The sequence below is a fragment of the Martes martes genome (assembly GCF_963455335.1).
Source record: "Martes martes genome assembly, chromosome: 14".
In the NCBI taxonomy this organism is placed as follows: Eukaryota; Metazoa; Chordata; class Mammalia; order Carnivora; family Mustelidae; genus Martes; species Martes martes.
The window spans coordinates 60,308,085-60,319,830 of NC_137902.1; positions in this window are offsets into that span (position 1 = coordinate 60,308,085).

The following is an 11,746-nucleotide window of genomic DNA, read 5'->3' on the forward strand; positions in this document are numbered from 1 at the left end:
AGATATAACTGACATATAACACTGTGTATGTTTAAGGTGTACAGTGTGTTGATTTGATATCTTTATCTACCGCAATGTGATTACAACCATAGCCTAGTTAACATCTCCATCCTCACATAATTACCATTTCTTTTTTATGATGAGGACACTTAAGATTTACTCTCTGAGTAATTTTCAAGTATACAGTGCAGTACTGTTAACTATAATCACAATGTTGCGCATTAGATCCCCAGAATGTTTTCATATTCTAATTGGAAGTTTGTACCATTTGACCAACATCTCTTGAATCCTCCCACCTCTCAGCCCCTAACATGACCAATGAGTCAAAGAATGAATTAAAATGGAAGTCAGGAAATATCTCAAGAAAAATGAAAATGTTAACTGTTAATTAAATATCCTACACTTAGTAAAATTGCATGCTAAATTTGATTTTTCCTGTTAAGAGATGCAAATGATTGCTATTCAATGGACATATCACTTAATGTCCCAGATGGACATTAACACCTCTTATGAAATCCAGCAATCATTTATATAAATATATAAATATAGGGGTGCCTGGGTGGCTCAGTGGGTTAAAGCCTCTGCCTTTGGCTCAGGTCCTGGGCTCGAGCCCTGCATCAGGCTCTCTGCTCAGCAGGGAGCCTGCCTCCTCCTCTCTCTCTGCCTGCCTTTCTGCCTACTTGTGATCTCTGTCTGTCAAATAAATAAATAAATATATATATTATATATGTGTGTGTATATATATATTTAAAGACATATATATAAATATACATATATTTATATATACTTGTGTATATATGTATATACACATATACATATATACACACACACATATATATATATTCATATAAATGTTTTCTGGTCATCCGACTTCTTTACTGCTTTTCTCAAATGTTTTCTGGTCATCACACCTCCAGACTGCTTCTGTTACTGGAGTAGTAGTTTCTTTCCTTACTCATAACATTTGCCAAATAACCAAATAACAAAACAGTATTTGGTGGCAAGCAGATAATTTATTCAATGACCAGAGAATGGAGAAGGGCCGCTCTAAAGGCACCTTCTCCTTGATTAGGCCTTATGGTATGGGTTTTACAGGGTTAGAGTAATTAAAGGGCTGGTAAGCAAGCTGACCTTGGGTTTTTTTGTGGAAGGAGGAGACTTCTCCAATTCAAAGGGCCACCTCTTTTCTTCCTTTAAACGCTACTCTCTTCTTCCCTTAAATGACTTCCCAGAGTCAGATCTGTTATGGCACTGGTAGGTATGTTGTTTATTATTACAATTAGATGATAATGATCTTGAGGGTTAGCAGAGTGTCTGAACTGGACCAAACCGGTGAAGACTGGGTCATGGGGCTTCTTTGGTGCTTGTAGTTGCTGACACCTGGCCTTAGTTTCTGATGGCAAGCAGCACCTGTAAGTCAGGGCTAGAAAACTGGATTACTGTGGCTCGTTAGTGACTTCCTGGTGACACTCTTCTCATTAATTACTGAGATAAAATTTTGACATGTGTTTATTTTCTATTACTATGAGAGTCATATTATTTCTTCTTTATCTTTTCCATACACTAGGAGGAATAAAAATTCAAAATTTTGTTTGTAGAGTTAAAGAGCACTGTGTTAGGGTTACTGATTCAAATCTTACAGAGCTTAGGCAAATATGTTAAATGAGTGACTAAGTGAGAAATTTTTTCATACGAAATGAATAGGAAATGGCAAAGTATAGGGATCTGGAGAATAGATGGAAGTACATATGGAAAATAAGCTGGAGAAAGTGGACTATCAAGTGCCCTCATATATAATAAAACTTCTTTCTCAATACTGTCAACTCTTTCTAACCACACTTATGTTATATCATATCATAAGGTAAATAAATGAGTAAAAATATTAATTGGAAATAAAAGCCTGAGATCAGAATTAACTCTTAGGCTAGGAAAAATAAATAAAGTGTCTTCTAAATGTGTCACTTTCCTATGTGTGTGATTTATAATTTGCTTCCTCTCTAGATACAAGATTTATATTAAAAGTGCCTTTATCACAATTTAAAAAATATGTTGGGAGAATCTTGCTTACATAGCACTTGAATAATTTCTCTAAGTGAAATGTCTGATTTCAGAAAAAGACAATTTTAATATTGTAAGCAAAATCCATCACACAAGGAACAACAATATTTCGAACATGCTACATTAACATTTTGTGCACCAAATGTACTCTGTCCAGAATACTGCACAAACACACCCAACATCGCTGAACAATTTAGTGTTGAAATGTTGCTGATTTCCCTTTCCACGTTTCTGAGCAGCTGACAGAAGAGGAATACAGTTTACACTTTAAAACCCCTTGGTAATTGGAAATGAGCGCTTTGTTGCTCTTGTCATTGGAGCAAGCAGTTTCTGAGTCATTTGGGGCCTCACATCAATGCATTTGACAACAAATTGCTGGATGGAAATTCCCACCAGTGCTACTCCTGAACTTCTCTCTTGTTGCCCTAGGCTATAGTCAAAGTTTCTCAGCACTCGACAGGTAGAAACTTCCCCAGTATTGACATTTGTGATGACATCATTTATTTGAAATGAGAACCAATTTCTCACTTAGGATTGCGCAGATAAAATGAACAAGTCAAATGTTAGATCCTTCCTTTAAATTGCATGGGATGACACTAGGAGGATTAGATGCTCTGTACTTAAAAAAGAAAAAAAAAAAACTTTTACAAAATTACATCTCTGTTGCTGTCCTCTTCATACCTCTCTAAGCAGCTATCAGGATGAACTGTACTGTATGAACACTAACTTAAAGAAGGGTTAGTCTAGAACACTTTGTCTACCATGGGGAAATATAATTTAAAAAAGAAGACGAATTATTTCAAGTCCTCCAACTTTCATTGCAGAAACACTTAGATACCCATCCAATCAGTTTAACAGAGCATCACTTAGTGAAATGGTTTTAAGTTAATGTATATGGTATTGACTGGAGGTAAATCTCTAGTGGCATGCTGTTTTTATTCCTACATAGTTCAATATCATCATAAATAGCATTGCTGTGATGTTCACCAAATTTGCATATTATAGAAAACTGTAAAGAGGCATAATAGGTTAAGTGACTGAAGTAGGAAACAACCTGTCTTTTTCAGCTGGAATGATGAGCTGAATTTACAAGACTAAATGCAAAGAAAAAAAATGTTGATAATATATGATACATTAAATTATATATTCAAATACATGTTATGTGCATATATATGGATATGTATATATTCCACATATATGCTTCAAATAATATAAATATTATTTATAATATATATGACACATATACAATATGTAGTATGAATATATAATTTATTGTTATAAGTATATTTATGTATTATATATTATAATATATGATATAAATATATATTTGTATGTATACTACAAATATAAAACATATATATATTCCACATACATATATTGAATATTCTAAGGTAACATAGATGCTAATAATCAGAAGATATTTATTAAGAAGAATAATAAGATATAATAAGAATACTTATGAGCAGATATAAGAAGATAATAAGATATAACTGTGACTGACTTTTTTCACTTATTCCAGAAAATAATTTTGTGGGATAATTCATTTATATAAATAAATCTAATTTTGGGATCTCTGTCTTTACTATGGAGAAGACAATAAATTTTGATTACTATTCCATTAAGTTAAAAAGTTTTCCTAGAATGAGTTTTCACCATATGTTGACTTCCAATTTTAGTGTGAATGCTGTATAAAATAAATCTTTAGCATGCTATTTATAATTTCTTTTGTAATAGGGAGTTTTTATATCAAGAAAGAATGGTTATATAATCATTTTAAAACTGAATATAAACAAAAAGAATGCAGAATGAAGATTATCAGATTTTTAACTGTCATTTAGATAAGTAGGGGAGTAGTTTGTTTCCCAGAAGTCTTAATTCATTCATATTTTATATTAAAGTTGGTAAGCATTTTATCATGAATGACAATTTCTTTCTGGAAGAAGGTTGTGAACTCTATCACTAAGAAAGAATCTGTGCACAACCATGTTTAGAATATTAGAATAATACTTCTTGATTATTTACAGTACTTTGGGGAAAATATTTCTCAATTTATGACTTATTTCTGTTCTCATTTATGTTTTTATTTCCATACATGATTTAAAACATTTTCCTTTACAGAAAATTTTCTTCTGCTGATATAAATATTATATACACATGCTAAAAAAAACCCTCTGTATTATGCCTATTCATCTTGCCTAACCCACAAATCCCTGGCAATCCCTGATCTTTTTAATTGTCTCCATAGTTTTGCCTTCCTCAAAAAGTCATATAGTTGGAATGATACAGTATGCAACTTTTTCAGATTGCCTCATTTCACTTAGTTATCTGTATTTAGGGTTTTCCCGTGTCTTTAGATAGCTTGATAACCCATTTCTTTTTAGTGCTGAGTAATAAATAACTCAGTCTGAATGTACTACAGTTTATTTATACTTTCTATTACCAAAAAACCTCCTGGTTGTTTCCAAGTTCTGGCAATTTTGGCTAACACTGCTATCAACATACTTGGTGCAGGTTTTTGTGCAGGCTTAAGTATCCAGATTCTTTCTGTAAATAGCAAGGAGTGTGATGACTGTATTACTCCAGTCAGAATTAATTTAGTTTTGTACAAAATCCCCAAACAGCCTTTCAAAGTGGAAGTACCATTTTGCATTCCCACAGAACTGTGTGAGAGCTCCAGTTACTCCACATCTTTACTGGTATTTGGTGTTGTCACTGTTCCAGATTTTGGCCATTCTAATAGGTGTATAGTGGTATTATATTGTTTTAACGTGCATTTTATGGATGCCATATTATTTGGAACATTTTTTATTGCTAATTTGTCATATGTGTATCTTCGCTAGGGAAAGTCTGTTAAGATCTTTGGTCTATTTTTTAATTAGGTTATTTGTTTTTTATTGTTGAGTTTTAAGGGTTCTTTATATATTTTGATACTATCCTTTATCAGATGTGTCTTTGGCAAATATTCTCCCAGTGTGTAGCTTGTCTTCTCATTCTCTTGACATTATCTTTCACACAGAAGTTTTTAACTTTAATGAAGTTGAGCTTATCAATTATCCTATGGACCATGCTTTTGGTGCCATATCTCAAAAGTCATTGCCATACTCAAGGTCATCATGTAGATGATTCTATTTTTATGAACATCTGAACACTTAAACATGACATTCAAAAAACTTTATTTTTACTAAGAATGTAAATGAAAATTTTTCTGGGAGTCCCTGCACTCTTTCTTCCTTTGCTTTATATTAAGGTTTTCTTCTTTTGAATTATAGCATTTAAAAAAAATTCTAGAAATGTTTGCAAGAGTAATTTCTCACATCTATTTATTATTATAAAGATGATCTTTGTAAGTGATCTTGTTGACTAATATTGGCCTATGGATTGTAAAAGTTTGTGTCTGAGTTTCCTGCATGCCTCTCTAAATTCTGCTACTCCAGATAAGAAGGGACTAAAGGGGGGTGCCTGGGTGGCTCAGTGGGTTAAAGCCTCTGCCTTCGGCTCGGGTCATGATCCCAGGGTCCTGGGATCGAGCCCTGCATCAGGCTCTGCTTAGTCAGGAGCCTGCTTCCCTTCCTCTCTCTGACTGCTTCTCTGCCTACTTGTGATCTCTGTCTGACAAATAAATAAATAAAATCTTCAAAAAAAGAAGCATTTGAGTATGACTTTGTTTATGCAGTCATTTCAGTAATGTGGTTAGCCCAGTTAGATCTTCATTCTTCTGAGTGCTTTAAAAAAAAAAAAATTTCTTATTCATATAATAGAATTATGTATTTTGACTTTTTAGTTCATTTATAGACCTAAGCTGAATGATTTAAAAAAATATGTAAATACCAACAATTATGTCTATCATGTTGTGAGTGTGAACTTAGTTATAATTTCTTTGACTGATTTCTAAGAGATATTCATTTCCTTGTAAAAATAAATTGAGAAGACTTCTTAAAGGCCCAACTTGAAAGCAACTGCTAACCCTAAAATTATTAATGATATAACTAATTAAGTATAAAATAGTCAAGAACCAATTTTATTACCAGCAGTTAGGGAAGCATGACATATACAAACCAAAAATAACACGGAACTTCTCTATAAATAATACAGCAGAGGACAGTTTGATGATAGTTCAAAGGGTTGATTCAATTCCACAGAAAGGACTACATTATAAGCAAATAGGTACAAACTACTTTGACAGATTCCCACTAATACCCCTATAGCTTAGAGCTAGGAGGAAAAATCAAAATTTATACAACTAAAGATCATACTTTGTAGTACTTGCTTTCTTCAGTATGGGTTTCCTATACTTCCACATTTCATCAATTCTTTAAAAAAAATAGATTTTATTTATTTGTTTCTTTGACAGAGAAAGTATACATGCATACACATGGGTTAAGGGAGAGGGGCATAGAGAGAGAGAGACAGACTCTCCATTGAGCAGGGGGCCCAAAGGTGTAGGCTCAGTCCCAGAACCATGAGATCATGACCTGAGCCAAAGGCAGAAGATTAACACACTGAGCCACCCACGTGTCCCCATCAATTCTTTTCAAGTTGTCCAGGATCTGAATTGGAACATATATTTATGAACATATATTTATGATGTCATATATTACACACAGACATACACACACACACTTTGTTTTCCTTTAGTCCCTTTTTTTTTTAAATTTTTATTTATTTGACAGAGAGAGATCACAAGTAGGCAGAGAGGCAGGCAGAGAGAGAGGAGGAAGCAGGCTCCCCACGAAACAGAGAGCCCGATGCGGGGCTCGATCCCAGAACCCTGGGATCATGACTGGAGCCGAAGGCAGAGGCTTTAACCCACTGAGCCACCCAGGTGCCCCTCAAATGCTTCTTTTGAGGATAACTGAGTCTGACCTCATGAAGAGTTTCATTTATTGACTGTACTGTAGTTTAATGAAAGATTCCTCATATATACTAGAATATCTTTGAACTTCAGGCACTTTTCATGCAGTGAAGTACTGCATAATAGAGCCACTTTTTGGTTTTCTTTACGAATATATGGTCTCACATTGCATTCAGTTCTCCTTTAAAAGTACTCTTGGGTTTCTGGTTCTGAACATCAGGAACTTGGAAGTTACCACTTTGTCCTAACCAGTAAAATGTCGAACAGACTGAACAATAAACAAATTTTCTTGGATTCAGAAGAGAGGGAACTTCACAGGGAAAATTGCTGCCTTTGAGACTGGAGAGACAAGCAAATACAAGGAGTCACAGTTTATGTGAGCAGAGAATCATGAATGGAAATAGTCTCAGGAATCAGCACTGGGGTAATAAAGTAGGAACTGTAATTGATAAACGGCAAACTCAGTACAAGGGACCAAGTCAAAGGACACTTCCAGGAGCTTGACCAGGTTCTAATAGCACCTATCAAAGAAAAATACTTTTGGACTTCTGATAGGGGGAGAGTGAAGGAACCATTTTAAAATATGCCAGAGCACATGTTCTTAACATGGCCAGCCCTCAGGGGAAAGTTGTTACACTGAGCCTAACCTACTGGGATATTATCAGAGCCTAGGGAAAGGATATACCCAACTCCAGCCAACTCCAGCCATCCTATCTCACCTAAAAGGAAAAGAACTGAAAAATAGTTGTGAAGTTTAGAGTCTGGAGGAATCAGCTCACTAAAACACTGAGAGCTAATCATAAGACTATACTACACCTTCCTCTTCTCACACCGCACTATCACATTACTAAGGCTTATTTACGGCAGCCCCTTCCTGGTACATCACACCAAAAAGCAAAAATCAAGAAAATAAAATAAAATAAACACACACACACGCACACACACACACACACACACACACACACACACCCCTTGAATACGAAGTACAAGCATCAGAACAAAATATGTCAGGGATGTTAGACTTATCAGACTTGGAATTTAAAATGACTATAATTAATAGGCTAAGGGCTCTAGACAGCATGCAAGAACAGACAAATGAGATACACACATAGAAATTCTAAGAAAGAACCAAAAAGAAATGCTAGAGATTAAAAAAAAAAAAAAAAACCACTGAAACATGAAAGAAGAATGCCTTTGATGGACTTATTAGTCAACTGCACACAGATGAGGAAAGACACTCTGAGCTGCAGATGGAATAATAGATTGGCTGAAAATGAAATAAAACAAAATAGAGAGAATGAGCAAAGACTAAAAAACAAACAAACAAACAAACAAACAAAGCAGAATATCCACAGACTATGGGATAACTATAAAAAGCATGGCATATGACCAGTGTGACTACCAGAAGTATAAGCAAGAGAGAAAAGAACAGAAGAAATATTTGAAACAATAATAATTGAGAATTTCCATAAATGAATGTCAGACACTAAACCACAGAACCAGGAAACTCTGAGAATATAAAACAGGATAAGTGGCAAAAAAAAAAAAAAAGTGCTGTAATAAATTTTTTATTTGCTATTTTTCTGAAATTCGAACAGAAAAGGATCATCCCGTGTTTTCACTGGGTGACCTAAGATTCATCTGCTAAACTTCTCTCAACACCTCAGACCCTCAGCCCAGGCCATCCACCCAGGCCTTTCCCATGACCCCTTCCCTACTTTATCAGAAATTCATTTTAAAAATTCATTATGGGATGCTGGGGTGGCTCAGTCAGTTAAGTGTCTGCCCTCAGCTCAGGCCATGATCTCAGGGTCCTGGGATCTAGTCCCACATAGGGATCCATGTCAGAGGAGGGTCTGCCTCTCCCTCTCCCACTCCTCCTGCTTGTCCTGTCTCTCTCTTTATCAAATAAATACAATCTCTCAAAAATTAAAGAAATAAAAGTTTATTTAAAAAACCTTATATGTTGGTAAGTAACTTTCAAATTATAGTAATCAAGACAATGTGGTATTTGCAGAACAGACAGATCAATGAAACAGAGTAGAAAACCCAGAAATAGACCCCAGTAAGTATAATCAAGTGCTCTCTGACAAAGGAGCAAAGGCAATTCAATGGAGCAAAAAATGGTTTCTTCAACAAATGATTCTGGAAAAAGTGGACATCCATATGCAAAATAATGAAACTAGCAAGTCACAGATCTTTACTACCTTCACCAAAACTAACTTAAAATGAATCATGACTTAAATGTAAAACACAAAGCTATAAAACTACTAGAAGTTTACATAGCAGAAAAACAGATGATTTGGGGCATGACAATGTCTTTTTAGATGCAAAACCAAAGACTAGATCTGTGAAAGAAATAAATGATGTTAAACTTCATTAAAATTAAAAACTGTCCTTTGAAAAACAATGTCAAGAGAAAGAGAAGTCAAGCCAAAGACTAAGAGAAAATATTTATAAAAAACATATCTGGGGGCGCCTGGGTGGCTCAGTGGGTTGAGTCTCTGCCTTCAGCTCAGGTCATGATCTCATGGTCCTAGGATGGAGCCCCACATCAGGCTCTCTGCTCAGCAGGGAGCCTGCTTCCTCTCTCTGTGTCTGCCTGTATCTCTGCCTACTTGTAATCTCTGTCTGTCAAATAAATAAAATCTTAAAAAAAATAAAAAATAATTTTAAAAAGGACATACCTGATAAAAGAGGATTATCCAAATTATGCAAAGAACTCTGGAAAACTTAACCAGAAAAAAAAAAAAAAAAAGGCAACCCAATTTAGAAACAGGCCAAAGATTTTTAACAGAGCCTCATCAAGGAAGATGTACAGATAGTAATCAGGCATATGAAAAGATGCTCTATATCATATGACATCATGGATATGCAAATTAAAATGAGATACCACTACCTATCTATTAGAATGGATGATGCAAAATGGTATAACCAAACGAAGTTTCTTACAAAACTAAGCACATTCTTCCATACAATTCAGCAATTGTACTCCTTGTTATTCACCAATACTTAAGTTCTCACATACACAAAACACATACAAAAATGGTTTTAGTAATTTGTTCTAAATTGACAAAAGTTGAAAGCAACCAAAATGTCCTTCAATAGGTAAATGGATACATTGTGGTACACTTAGACAATGGAATATATTTCATCACTAAAATGAAATGAACTGTCAAGCCATAAAAAGACATGGAAAAACCTTAAGTGCACATTACTAAGTTAATAAAGGAGATAATTTATCACCTGGTGTAGCGTTTTCAAGAGTTTATTATTGAAGAGCACAAGAGCAGAATCAACCTCCTATGATACAACTAATGAAAAATCAGCCTTATATTAATTAATGAAGAAATAATACATTTTTATAGAAAATACTATTTCTTGAAAATAATTGCTTAAGCATAAGAGCAAATAAGGTCTATGAGGGGAAAAATGGTTGTCTCCTTCTGATAAATACTAGGTGCCTGGAAGAGACCTTGGCATGTGATAGTTGCTTCATGTATATTTGAGGTAAGAAGTGCTGAAAATGTTTTCCTATTACAACTTACTGTTATTTGGGAAAGTTCTTTATAAGGAAGGAATTATCTGAAATTCATTTAGATAATTTTTAGGTTGTTCTCATCATAAAGCACCTTTATAAAGGGTAAGGATGAGTTTTTGTCCCTTGATAAACTAATTACTAGATCTAAACACCTGACATATTTTGAAGTAGCTGAAAATAATACTTTTTACACAGTGTGACTTTATTTTCTAATTTACCAAATGTTTTCATTTCCTGGTAATATGTGATTTTAACAATACTTTAACTTTTTGTTCTGAATGATTGAATTCTAGATTGAATTCTAGAATTCTGAATGACTGAATACAAAAAGATCAGAGAAAGCCTCATTTCCATAAAAACACTCTCTGAAATAATGGTGGGGATGACCTACAGCACCAAAAGAGAAGGTGAAATAAGTAGATGAATTGATTAGGAAAGCGAAACATGGTAAGGAAAAATAAGAAAATAATTTGCTCTTTAATTTCCAGTTTTTGCCGGATGTTTCCTAAGAAAAGAGAAACTTTTGGACTAAGAAGTAAAGTCATCCCAATGAACAGAGATAATATATATCCCACTTACTATTGACAAATAAATTATCTGACAGAGATGATGATTTGATGTGAAAGGACATTGTTGTTTTCCTTGACTTTAAACCCACAGATAAGGATCTACCTTTATATCTATTCATCATAAGATGTACAGATGTACAATCCCACACAAAAATTTGTTTAAATCATATGTACATTTTTTAAGGGATAATTTACTTGGCTTGGAAAAAGGAAAGTTAAAGGGGACTATTTGTCAGGTTATCTAACACTTTCTTTTCATATGTCAGTAAATTGTACACTTTCCATATAAAATTTATATCTGATTGTTCCTTTAATTTGAAGTTAACTTATTAGTCCTATTTTCACTTACTTCAATATTTTATGTCTTTTTTCCTTATATATATTTCTTGACATTTAACTATTACATGTCTAAATAGACAATTACTCTATTGCATACGTTGAGTTTAATCTCCTGTAGCCTTAGTATATGTTGGATTCTTTCAAATTGGAGATTTTGCTCACTTTAGAGGATGCATGTGTTCATGCTGATGCTAGGCAGATTTTTCTCTGTAAGGAAAAAAAATAGGTATTAATAATTCCAATACTCCTAGTAAGTTTTGAACTGAAATTTTACACTAAAATATGGATAGATATTGTGCTCAAAATAGTTGTTATGGCTGTAAGAGCTGACAATTTCAGAATCAATCAGCTTACATTTTTGTATCAGTATGCTCGCATTGTGATGTT